The sequence below is a fragment of the Alligator mississippiensis genome, chromosome 1 (assembly GCF_030867095.1).
Source record: "Alligator mississippiensis isolate rAllMis1 chromosome 1, rAllMis1, whole genome shotgun sequence".
Lineage (NCBI taxonomy): Eukaryota > Metazoa > Chordata > Crocodylia > Alligatoridae > Alligator > Alligator mississippiensis.
The window spans coordinates 469,086,732-469,097,819 of NC_081824.1; positions in this window are offsets into that span (position 1 = coordinate 469,086,732).

The following is an 11,088-nucleotide window of genomic DNA, read 5'->3' on the forward strand; positions in this document are numbered from 1 at the left end:
CCCTCTGCTCTCTAGCTGGAGCAATGAGGGCTGGCTGGCTGACAAGGGGGAGCCAAGCTGGGGATGCAGCCCAGTCTGCAGTGGGGACTGCCCCCACCAACAAACCCTGGCGGGCCAGGGAGGGGGGTTAAACACCCCTTCCCCCACTCAAACTTACTTCTGGCTGTGACTGTGGACTACAAATCCCAGAGGCACCCGGAAGCAGGAAGAGGAGGTGATGAGGAACCCTGCAGAGTCCTGCTGCTGTAATTCTGGACTGCAAATCCCAGATGCCTCTGAGGCAGCAGGAAGAGGAAATGAACACACAGCCAGAGAGCTGTGCTCTAGGACCCCCCAGTTTCTGCAGCCTTGTGTCTACATTTCCTGAATGAAAGGTAAATGTCTGCTCATTTCTGTTTCGGTTTAATCTGTGCAGCTCAGGCTAACCTGCAAAGACTGAATCAATTCAGCCTCGGGCCTTTTGATTGTCTGTACCTTGCCTAAGGGGCTGGAAACAATGCACAGTTCATCTCACGAGTTTGCTACCAGCCAGCAACTGGAACAGAGTAAAGAGAGCATATCTTGTGTTTCTGGCTCTTTGGAGCATTAAAAACCCTCTGAAAAATAAGTCAAAATGCAAATAATGAGAAACACTTGGCACCAGAGATAAGCCTGAACCCTCACCCCCTCCCCAAATCTAGCTACATTTGGCTCTGAACTCTGTGCTTCGGGACCGTTTCTGAAATGCATATGCTAGAACATGCAACTCCTCCTCAAACTACAGCCAAAGGCAAATCTCTGCAATATATTCCATAGGCTCATGTCATGGGTCACCCAAAAATACCCAGCTTTTTGGAGCTAGGATTTCAGGACTCATTTTTCAACCTCCACGCTATCCCCCTGCTGTTTGTGCAAGGGGCTCTGTTTTTGTTTAATTTGTGGCACAATCGTGAATAAAGAAAAGGGACCACCCCAGTGCCTAATCGCCAGCAAAGCTGACACAGGACTGCCCACACACAGACACACAGGTTTCGCACGGTGAAAGTAAGAAACCCAGGAGTCCTGGTTTAATGGTCTCTGGTTGCTTTTCTGTCTGTCTGCCTTCCTGATGATTTACCTAGCAAGTCTCCTAAGAGGAGCTCTAAGTTGGATTTGCCTTGCTTAGCAGGTTCAAATGATAAGGAAACCCTAAAACAAGTGATGAATACAAAACCCTGACTCATTCCAAACCTGAAGGAAAGCCAAAGAAAACAGTATTTTGTACTCCTACAGTGCCTGTCATACAGATGCTGCCAGCTGCTTCGTAGTCATTAGTGCATTATGGTTAAGAGCGGTTGATTTTCTGTCAAGAAAACTAGAAAAACCTTGGTTTTGTCAGGAAAGAAACAGCTCAACTTCACAGTGTTTGCTGAAAGCAACGTTCAAATCACAATTTTCCCCACATTGTTTCTACTCCTTTAGCATATTGTAAAACAGTGCTTTCATTCAAATAGCAAAAGACCCAAACCCACCTGCACTGCTGATATATTTTTGATTCTATATTTTACTACTTTAACAATTTACAATGGCCCTCAATTTCCATTATGCCTTTGGAGTTTGTTTTTGAGTGCCTCAATATTTGGGCACGTATCTTAAAACCACTTGGTGACAAGCTGATTTCCAGAAGGTGATAAAACTGTGAAATGGATGAAATGACTTATTTTTTTTAGATTTCCTCTCAATACATCTTGATATAAAAATGCTCTGGGAAAGAAATGGCTTTAGGTAAGACTTTGGCAGTAGCACCATACGACTATAAGCATAAGGAATGGCCAAACAATCAGAAGAGACCAATGACAGTGCATGCATCATCCTAAAACACTTTGAACCCAGTTTAAAGAAATACTGGGTGTGTCTACACGTGCGTTAATGCGCTTTAGTTAATGTGCATTAAATCTAGCACCTGCATCCTGAGGTAGTAGGAAAATGTGCATTATCCTGTCTAAATGTGCATTAACTAAAGAGCACAGGGCACCTATACACAATCAGAGAGGCTGCTCTGACACGCTGTAATTACAATTAATCAAGTCTGCTGGCGCATGATAATTACTGTGCTCCAGCAGCCTCCGGCATCTTGTGTATTAGGGTGATATTTCAAAATAATGGTGGAGGTGCTTTATCTAAAGCTTGTCAAATGAGCTTTAGAAAAAGCACCCCCGCCGCAATTCTGCAGTGTGGGGACACTGATACATGAAACACTCTGGGCACTTTAATTAGGGAGGTTCTTGGAGCTGCTCTAATTAAAGCACTTTCCCCCCACTCCCGGTGCACATGTATAAACGCCCATGGTTTTTAGTGATACTTAATGCATATTAGCCTATTTTAATGTGCATGAACTAAATAGCAAAATTTTTGAAGTGATGCTTTAATGCGCCTTAAAATAGGCTAATGTGCATTAAACTGCACATATGGATGTGCCCAACTGAGACCCACAACTCAAAATGAAGAAGACCAATGAAGTGGCCCACATTTCTGTAAAAATCAGGCTGTTGTAAGTAATCATTCACATACAGTCAATGTTGACTATCAGGATCAAGAATACTACCTGAATCCTGGTTCTCTGAGGTCAAAACCCAGGAGGGGAAAGCATAGCACGTGACACGCATCTGAGCAAAACAGCTTGAAATTGCTCATTCGCAATAATATTGTTTATGAACAAACTGTACACTGAGCATGGTGTGTAAAAAAAAAAAAAAAGAAAAAAAAAAAAGTATTTAGCAAATTATTTTAATCCACAAGGGCATCTCGGGAAACCATGATTTGCTCATGGATCACTCACGAACAGAGAAAAATATAAAATTCAATGAGTAAATTGTTGTGAATTATTCTCCCACTTCTGGTGATTAATAATTTTAAAAAAAATTGTTTTGAGAAAATCCTTTCCCTATCGCATTATCAGGGACAGTAATCGGTTGATCACTACAAACAAATGATTAATGGGCAGGTGTTCGTGGGGACTAACAATAACAAGGAATTTGCCTCTACATCAAGCTGCCCTTTGAACACAATGAATAGTCCCGGATTGCCAAAAGCAGGTAAACAAAGGTACAGCCTTCTGCTGCCGCCCGGAGAAGGTCGTGCTACTTCAAGATTGTCTGACGTAACAGCCAAAAGCCAAGCACCTATAGTCTGAAAAATCAGGATCTGAAGAGGTCTTGAGTTGGGAGGCCCAGAAATTTAGGAAACCAAGATCAGCAGCCTCTCCTGTAAATCTCAGCTTAAAACCCATTGTGTCCATGCCATGACAGCAGGGAAGAAGTGTTTCTTTCCCATACTGGAGCAGAGAGCCAGCCTGGGTAGGACTGGACCAGAAGAAATCTCACAAGGTTCGACAAAGACAATTGCAAAGTCCCGCACTTCGGATGGGGCAATCCCATGCAGCAGGACTGGCTGGGCAGCAGCTCTGCAGACAAGGATCTGGGGGGGACAGGGGACAATAAAATGGGCATGAGCCAGCAGTGTGCCTTTGTTGCCAAGAAGGCTAACGGCATCCTGGACTGCATTATTCGTAGCAGCGTTGCCAGCAGACTGAGAGAAGTGATTCTTCCCCTCTTCAGTGCTGGTGAGGCCACATCTGGAGTACTACATCCAGTTTTGGGCCCCCCACTACAGAAACGATGTGGACAAGTTGGAGAGAGTCCAGTGGAGGGCAATGAAAATGGTTTGGGTGTTGGAGGACATGACTTGTGGGAAAAAGACTGAGGGAACTGGGCTGATTGAGTCTGGGGCAGAGGAGACTGAGAGAGGATTGAATAGCAGCCTTCAACTCCCTGCAGGGGTTTGCAAAGAGGCTAGAGCTGGACCATTCTCAGAGGGGCAGATGACAGGACAAGGAGCAATGGGCTCACACTGCAGCAAGGGAAGCTTACGTTAGATATTAGGAAAAACTTTCCCACTAGGAGGGTAGTAAAACACTGGAACAGGTTACCCAGAGAGGTGGTGGCATCTCCATCCTTGGAAGTTTTTAAGACTTGGCTAAACAAAGCCTTGGCTGGGATGCTGTAGTTGGGGCTGGTCCTGCTTTGAGCAGAGGGGTGGATTAGATGTGACCTCCTGAAGTTCCTTCCAACCCTCATTTTCTATGATTTGGTGATCCCATATTGTGTTTTAAAAAATTGTATTTTGCATATTTGGTAGCATCTTTCTCCCCAACATCTCAAAAATACTTCACAAATTTTAATTGAGTTAGTCTTGAATTGAGAGGTCCTGGGACTTTCCCAAGGCTACTGAATGGGTCAGTGGTGGAGACAGGCCCTTTTGCTGGAAACTTTGTACCTAGGAACTGGAGCTAGGAGCCACCATGGGGCTTAAGAAAAAGGGGCAAAAGGGTCTTCGCTATAGGGTGGAGACAGGAATGGCCTATGGAGCTCTTAGGTGTCTGTCTTCGCTATAGGGCCATCCTTCATCTTAGACCAGGACCTTGATGCTCACAGAGATGAGAGGTAGGAGACACTAAGGTTGGGCATTGGATAGATGTTTTTGGCCCATTCTCAGAGCCTGACCCTTTGGCAACCAGGGGAGCACTGTGTACCTCTGGGGCCACATATCCACCTTGTCCTGAGATGAACTGTGCAGTGATAGCTCCCCGTGGTTCAAAAGGGACCTGGGACTATCAAGAAGATGGGGCAGATCAGGACCTTTCCCTCTTCCAGGATGGAGGCTCGGCACTGAAGCAAGTTTCTCCTCCACATACTCTACTCAGTAGCAGCAAGTACACACCATCCCAGGATCAAGCCTCTCTCACTATTAATTAACAGAAGTGCTTAAACCAAACGACTCTCTGGAGAGAAACCTGTGGCTAATGCTCTGCGCGGCAGCATAACATCCAAGAGGACACTGTGACACTAATGTAACCGGAGAGACTGCACATCTATCATGGTGTGTCAGGCATTTAGCAGGCAGGGGGAGGTAATTAAGAGGAGGTAATGGGTATTTTGCTCCTCCTGGATGACTGGGTGGTACTGGATCATCTGGGCTTCCAGCCACTGGCATATGTGTATGTTTAATGCCATCAGAGTCAGGTAAATGAAGAACGTATCATGGGAAAGGGTATTTTATTTAGCCCATGAATGAGAATCTACTCCCGTATTTTCCATGCCTGCAGCCGGCAAGAATTTGTGCGTCCTCTGCCATCAGTTCAAGCCTTCTAGTTTCAGAGCCTGCAAGATCAAGGGGCTTTGGAGATCTGCCAGGGAGCACAGCTTACATTTCCCTTACTGGTGTGAGGATCAGTCAGCTCAGCACTAGGCACTTGGATGAGCTAGTCAGCCCCAGCTGCGGCTGATCCGATTCCCTGCTCCCCATCCTGATGACTGCAAAGGCCCAGCGAACCTCCCTCCTGAAGCAACTTCCTGATCCTTCCCATCCCCAGCCTGGCTTCCTGCCCTTGATATCCTGCAGTTGCTGGTATTGCCTGGACATTAATTTCTGGGTCCTGGGTCCTTCCTCCAACCCTCTTGTTCTTACCTGGCTCAGCCCTTGACCCTGGTCTTTGGCTTCTCTGGACGCTCATCCCTGCCCACGGGCCATGCCTCAATCCTAGCCAAAGAGGACCTGGCTGACACACCGTTTTGGATTTGTATGACTACTTGGATTAGGGATGTGATTCTTTACCCAACTCCCTGGCACAAGGCCTAGTGCACAGAGAGCTACATCAGCGAGCGTGTCTGTGCATTGGTTGTGTGACTGCTTCTGTAACCTCCGCAATGACTGCTGCTCTTCTGCTCCTGTAGTTCCTTCCCCCAGACAAACTTGAGTTTTCTCACTCTCATACAGTGTCCTTGCATGCCAATGAGACAAGCACCCAGGGATAATTACTTTACTGTATATCCATGGGCTATTTGTAATGGTTTCTGGAATGATCAAAGCTCCCTCCAGTCAATGCTACAATGCGTTGAATCCCATTAGCTAATGGTTTGGTTTGGAAGGGCACAAACGGTGTGTTTTGTGTCTTTTTATATAGAAAAGTTGGCATTCCTTGCATCTGTGCTTAGTTGTGATCATCTTTGTCTTTACACGAGACATTTTAGAAACACGGAAGAATCTGTAACTACGTCGTCTTCAACCTAAGTCAGTGTGTGTGCATGTGTGCAATGCAATGCATGTGTGTATGTAAGTGTATGTGGATGAGCACACACGCACATGCGCACACACACACAACCTGTGCGTGGTCTCAGCATAACTATCACCTTAAACTCGCACCTCATTTTACCCCTTCCCCCAATCTTTCCTTATATACGAGCCTGCAAAAAGCAGTCATTTCCAAATCAGGAATTGCAGCACTTATGAATAAGATCATGAGACCTACTGAAATTCAGCAGTCAGGCTAGCACCAGGAATGTGATTGTGAGCCTGGAAAAAGGAGGGATTGTTGACACAGAAAGTAACCTGAAAACTTAGGCCCTGTTGCTGGAAACTTTGCACCTAGGAACTGGAGCTAGGAGCCACCATGGGGCTTAAGAAAAAAACCCTATTGTGATGCCACAAAAGGCCTGGGAGATTGTCTACAGAACTGCATGACATTTAGAGATTCATAAATGGTCAGGCCAGAAGTGACCAGCAGACCTCCTGTATAGCGCAGGTGCCTACATATCTCCCCTTGCACTTGTGTTTGAGTAAAGTAAAACCTTCAGAAAAGCAGACGGACTTACTTAAGGACTCCTATACATGACAAGCAGATTGCTTCCCTTGCTAATTTGTTCCAGTGGCTCATCATCATCACCCACGCTGTTAAACAGCTGTGCTGTATTTCTAATTCGAACGTCTCTAGCTTTCAGTGTTCCTCTCCTGCCTTTTCTTTGCTAAATGAAAGAGCCTTTTAGTACGCGCTGTATGTTCCCGATGAAGGTAACTGCTTATGCGCTGTAATCATGTCAGCTCTCAATCTATTTTTAGCAAGGTGAATTGCTCCAGCTCGTTCGGTCGCTTCAACAGAAAGGCATTTTTTCCAGCCCTTATATCACTGGGTGGCTCTTTAAAGTACTCTTAGCCAGTTTTCACTATCCCTCTCAAACTGCAGGCACTAAAATGGTACTTGATATTCCAGTATCGGAGCAACCCACGTCCTACACTGATGCTAGGATCACCTCCCATGCCTACTCACTGCCCTCTTATTTAATGCCTGCTTTTTTCACCACCGCATCTCCCCGGGAGCTCCTGTGGGGTTATGATCCCCTACAATTTTTTCTGCATCTTTGCTCTGCAGGACACAGCCCCTCACCCTGTAGCTCTGGCCTTCATTCCTTGTTTGTACAGGTGCAGCTTTGCTTTTGGGTGTATGAAAAGATGCTTTGTTTGAACAGGCTCATCTTCCCAAATAATCCAGACTAGGATCATCTTCCCAAATAATCCAGACTAGGATCATTTTCCCAAATAATCCAGACTAGGCTCATCTTCCCAAATACTCCAGACTAATCTATACAACCTCTCTGTTCCTCCTCCTGATTTACCACTCCACCAATATTTCTAGATGGGAGAACAACTGTTGCCCCTAACCAGAGAGGACAGGACACGAGGCAATGTGATTAAGCGGTGACAATGCAGATGTATATTAAATCAGAGGGTCAACTTCCCAGCGGTATGAATGATCGGACACTGGAGCCAGCTGTTGAGGGAGGCTGTGGAAGCTCTTTCTCTGGAGGTTTTCAAGGAGAGGATGGGGAAATGTCCGGCTGGAGCCGTTTAGGAACAGCAAATCATGAAGGGATTCTCTCTGTTGTCATCTGTGCTTCTACCTTTACTTTTAGATCATTGATGAAGACATTGAATAGCGTTCGGCCTAGGACCAATCATTGAGGAACTGCCTTTCACAGCATCCCTATTCAATGAGGGGTCCTCACTGAGGACTACTTCTGTAATCACAGGATCATAGACAACGAGGGCTGGAAGGGACCTCAGGAGGTCACATCTAGTCCAACCCCCTGCTCAAAGCAAGACCAGCCCCAACTAAATGAACACAGGGAAGGCTTTGTCTAGCCGAGTCTTGAAAACCTCCAAGGAGGTTTCTGTAGAGGATAGTTTTGCTAGATTCAAACTTTATTCAGTCATGGTCCATCCCTGACCTCAGCAAAAGAAATGTGGGAAAGGTCAGGAGCAGATATTTTCAGGGTCTCAGTAGCCAAAACTGGGGCCAGATCTCCAAGAAAGCTCAGTTCCCATAGATGAGGGCCCAATTTCCGTGGGAGGTGAGTACCCCACAGAGGCAGAGCCTGCAGAGCTCTTTGAATGGGCCCCTGACTCCAGTCATGGGTGCTGGGTGCTCCAGGGCATCCTGCCCAGACTCTGTAGGGATTTCCAAGGTGGAAGTTTCCTTGCTGGTGCCATCCTTTGCCTTCTGGTATCAGCATAGATGTTAGGCGGGGTCTAACATCTAAGCTGATACCAGAAGGCAGAGGATGGCACCAGCAAGGAAACTTCCAGCTTGGAAATCCCTACAGAGTCTGGGCAGGATGCATGTGCTGGCACTTCCCCCAAACACTGTTGCTATCAGTTTCCTTTCTTATTGTTTTGGTGTCCTCCATTCCCTCCCCAGCTTCAAGGTTTCACAATGCTGAGACCATTCCCCAGATGACAACAGGATGTATTTTGGAGCCTCACATCATGATGGTTCCTGGTGGGATGTGCAAGCGTCTGCACTGCTATTCACACATCATGGGTATTATTGCAATAATAGTAGGTGCTCAGTGCAACAGGACTCCCCACCTCTGGTTGCTGCCTTTGCAACTCACTCAGCACAAAACCCTAGCAAGCAAGAAACAAAATTTGAGGACTGACATTGGGTCTCCCATATGGCAGTAAAAAAACCCCCTGACCTCTGGGCTGGACAGATCCTGGGTTTCCCTCTAGTCTAGATTTGCAATCCATTACATTTCACCCCCCACTCAGAAAGATGTGGACATCTCTGGCACTATGTTACAAGCTGATCTCAGCTGTTTTTATAAGAGCAATCAATGTCAAACATGTTGTAATGGGAGACAGAGGACTAGTGACCACAACGCAGGCCTTGGGATCAGGGGATGCTGAGCCCTGAATGAATAGCAGAGTAATTACTTACCTTTTAATTGGCACTTTTTGCAGGGAGTGGGTGGGTTTACACTACAGGTTTCATTGCATGTTACTTATTCTTTTCTTTGCAATAGGGATTGGGCGTTTCTGATTTTTTTTCCCAAAGCATTCAATAATTCAGCCTTGCTTGCTGAAGACGTTCTTTCTAGTGTCTCTTCCCTCCTCTGGATAGGTTTATAGAAGCCCTTCTTGGACACCTGAACTACCACTAACTCACTCAGGGCCTGATTCTGCATTCTTTGTGAGCACTTAACACTGCCCATGATGGCAACAGGATTTCGAGCATGTGCTACCCAGTGCCACCCAGCTGATGGCGGATGGGACCCTTTGCTATTTTGCTGTTTGCAGGTCCTATTCAAGCCCCGAGATGCTTTGGCTGGGTTATCCTACATCCTGATGACGAAGGGCATATTCACCCCCCGATTAACTCCCTTGAGAACTATACAAGTTGACTTTGTGTCTCTTCCCTGCAAGCCTATGTTAACTATGTATTCTTCTGCCTGTTGTCTCTGTGCATTGTCATTTCCTGCATAAATTGCAAGCATTTGGAAGATGAAATGATTATTCATCTGTAACACAGCTTGTGGGTCACATTTGGCTTGCCCTTCAGCAGCCCAAGGCATTTGAATGGAAATAGGATCTTTGGGGTTTTTTTAGCTCTCATCCATACCATCATTTTCCATATGTGACAGCAAAATTGGTTGCTGAGGGAATTACGATCAGTGATAAACTGCAGAGTTCACAGCCAGACTTGGACTTCCCCTGGGGTCTAGATGTGTTCAGAAACTGATGCAATGTTGCAAAATCACTGGGTGGCATTGCTAGCATACAACAATTATCATGTTTCATTTACAAGATGGCTTCATGGTAGTAGAGGTAGTATAACATTGGGGGGACTCCATCCTCCCATATCCTAGACTTTCCCCTATAGGAAAACAGTAATTTTCTATTTCACAGAGAAATTTCCCTTTCCTGCCTCCCTTCCTCAGTCCCAGAGATTATTACAGGCCTGAGGGAGAGGGGCAGGAAAGGTAAATTCCTCTGTGAAACAGAAAATTGCTGTTTCCCTATAGGGGAAGGTCTAGGATATGGGAGGATGGAGCCCCCCAATTTTATAATCCCTCAGCCCCAGGGATTACTAAAGAGATGAGGGGATTTGGATTCAAGTGGCTTCCAAGGAAACAAGTCTGGGTGGTGTAATGCTGTCCTACTTGAGTTATTCCAACTTAACTTTTTAATTTTTAAATTATAGGATGTACTGCTTATTGATAAGATGTGCAAGATTTGTCTGAAACTAGAATCTTTGGGATACTCCTGGAGCACCTTTAGGATGCCCCTGGAGCACCCTCAGCCCTTGTCAACTTTGCTGTCTTTCGGGCGCGCTCCCCTTCCACTTGCCTGCCACACCTTGATGTATTTATCATGTAAAAAAAGGAGGATGCCCCACGGTGCCCCAAGCCTGGTCTCACAGTCCTGAGCTCTGGTGTCTCTGCTCTCTGCCTTAAGGGCTAATTACTGGGCTCCATTCTCCCCAGCACATGTGCCCAGGCCTCGCAGATGTCACACATCCTGATCAAATCATTATTGCCCATACAGGCTCCTGATTCTGCTCATCCTTGCACCAGCTCCTCTCTGGGCTATGGGCCCCCTGGCACCCTTGCTCTCCAGCTGTAGCCCTTCTTAGCCTTTGTCCCCTCCCAAGTCCTGGCCCCACTCCTATGGGCACCCTGGCCCCACCTGCTCCCTGAGCTCTCCATTCCTCTGCTCTCTTTCTAAGCCCCCAAGGCCCTGCTGTCTCTCCAGGTCCTCTACCCCTCCGTTCTCTCTCTTTGGACCCACTGGTCCTCTGGTCCCTCTCTCCCTGGGCCAGCTGGGACCTCTCCTTGGTACCTTCCGCAAACCACCAGAGTAGCTTACCCTAACTCAGATGTTACCCAGGATCCCTGCTGCATACAGGGGCAGATTAGCAGGCTCTAGGCAAAGTGAGCCGCCAGCTGAAGATAAATT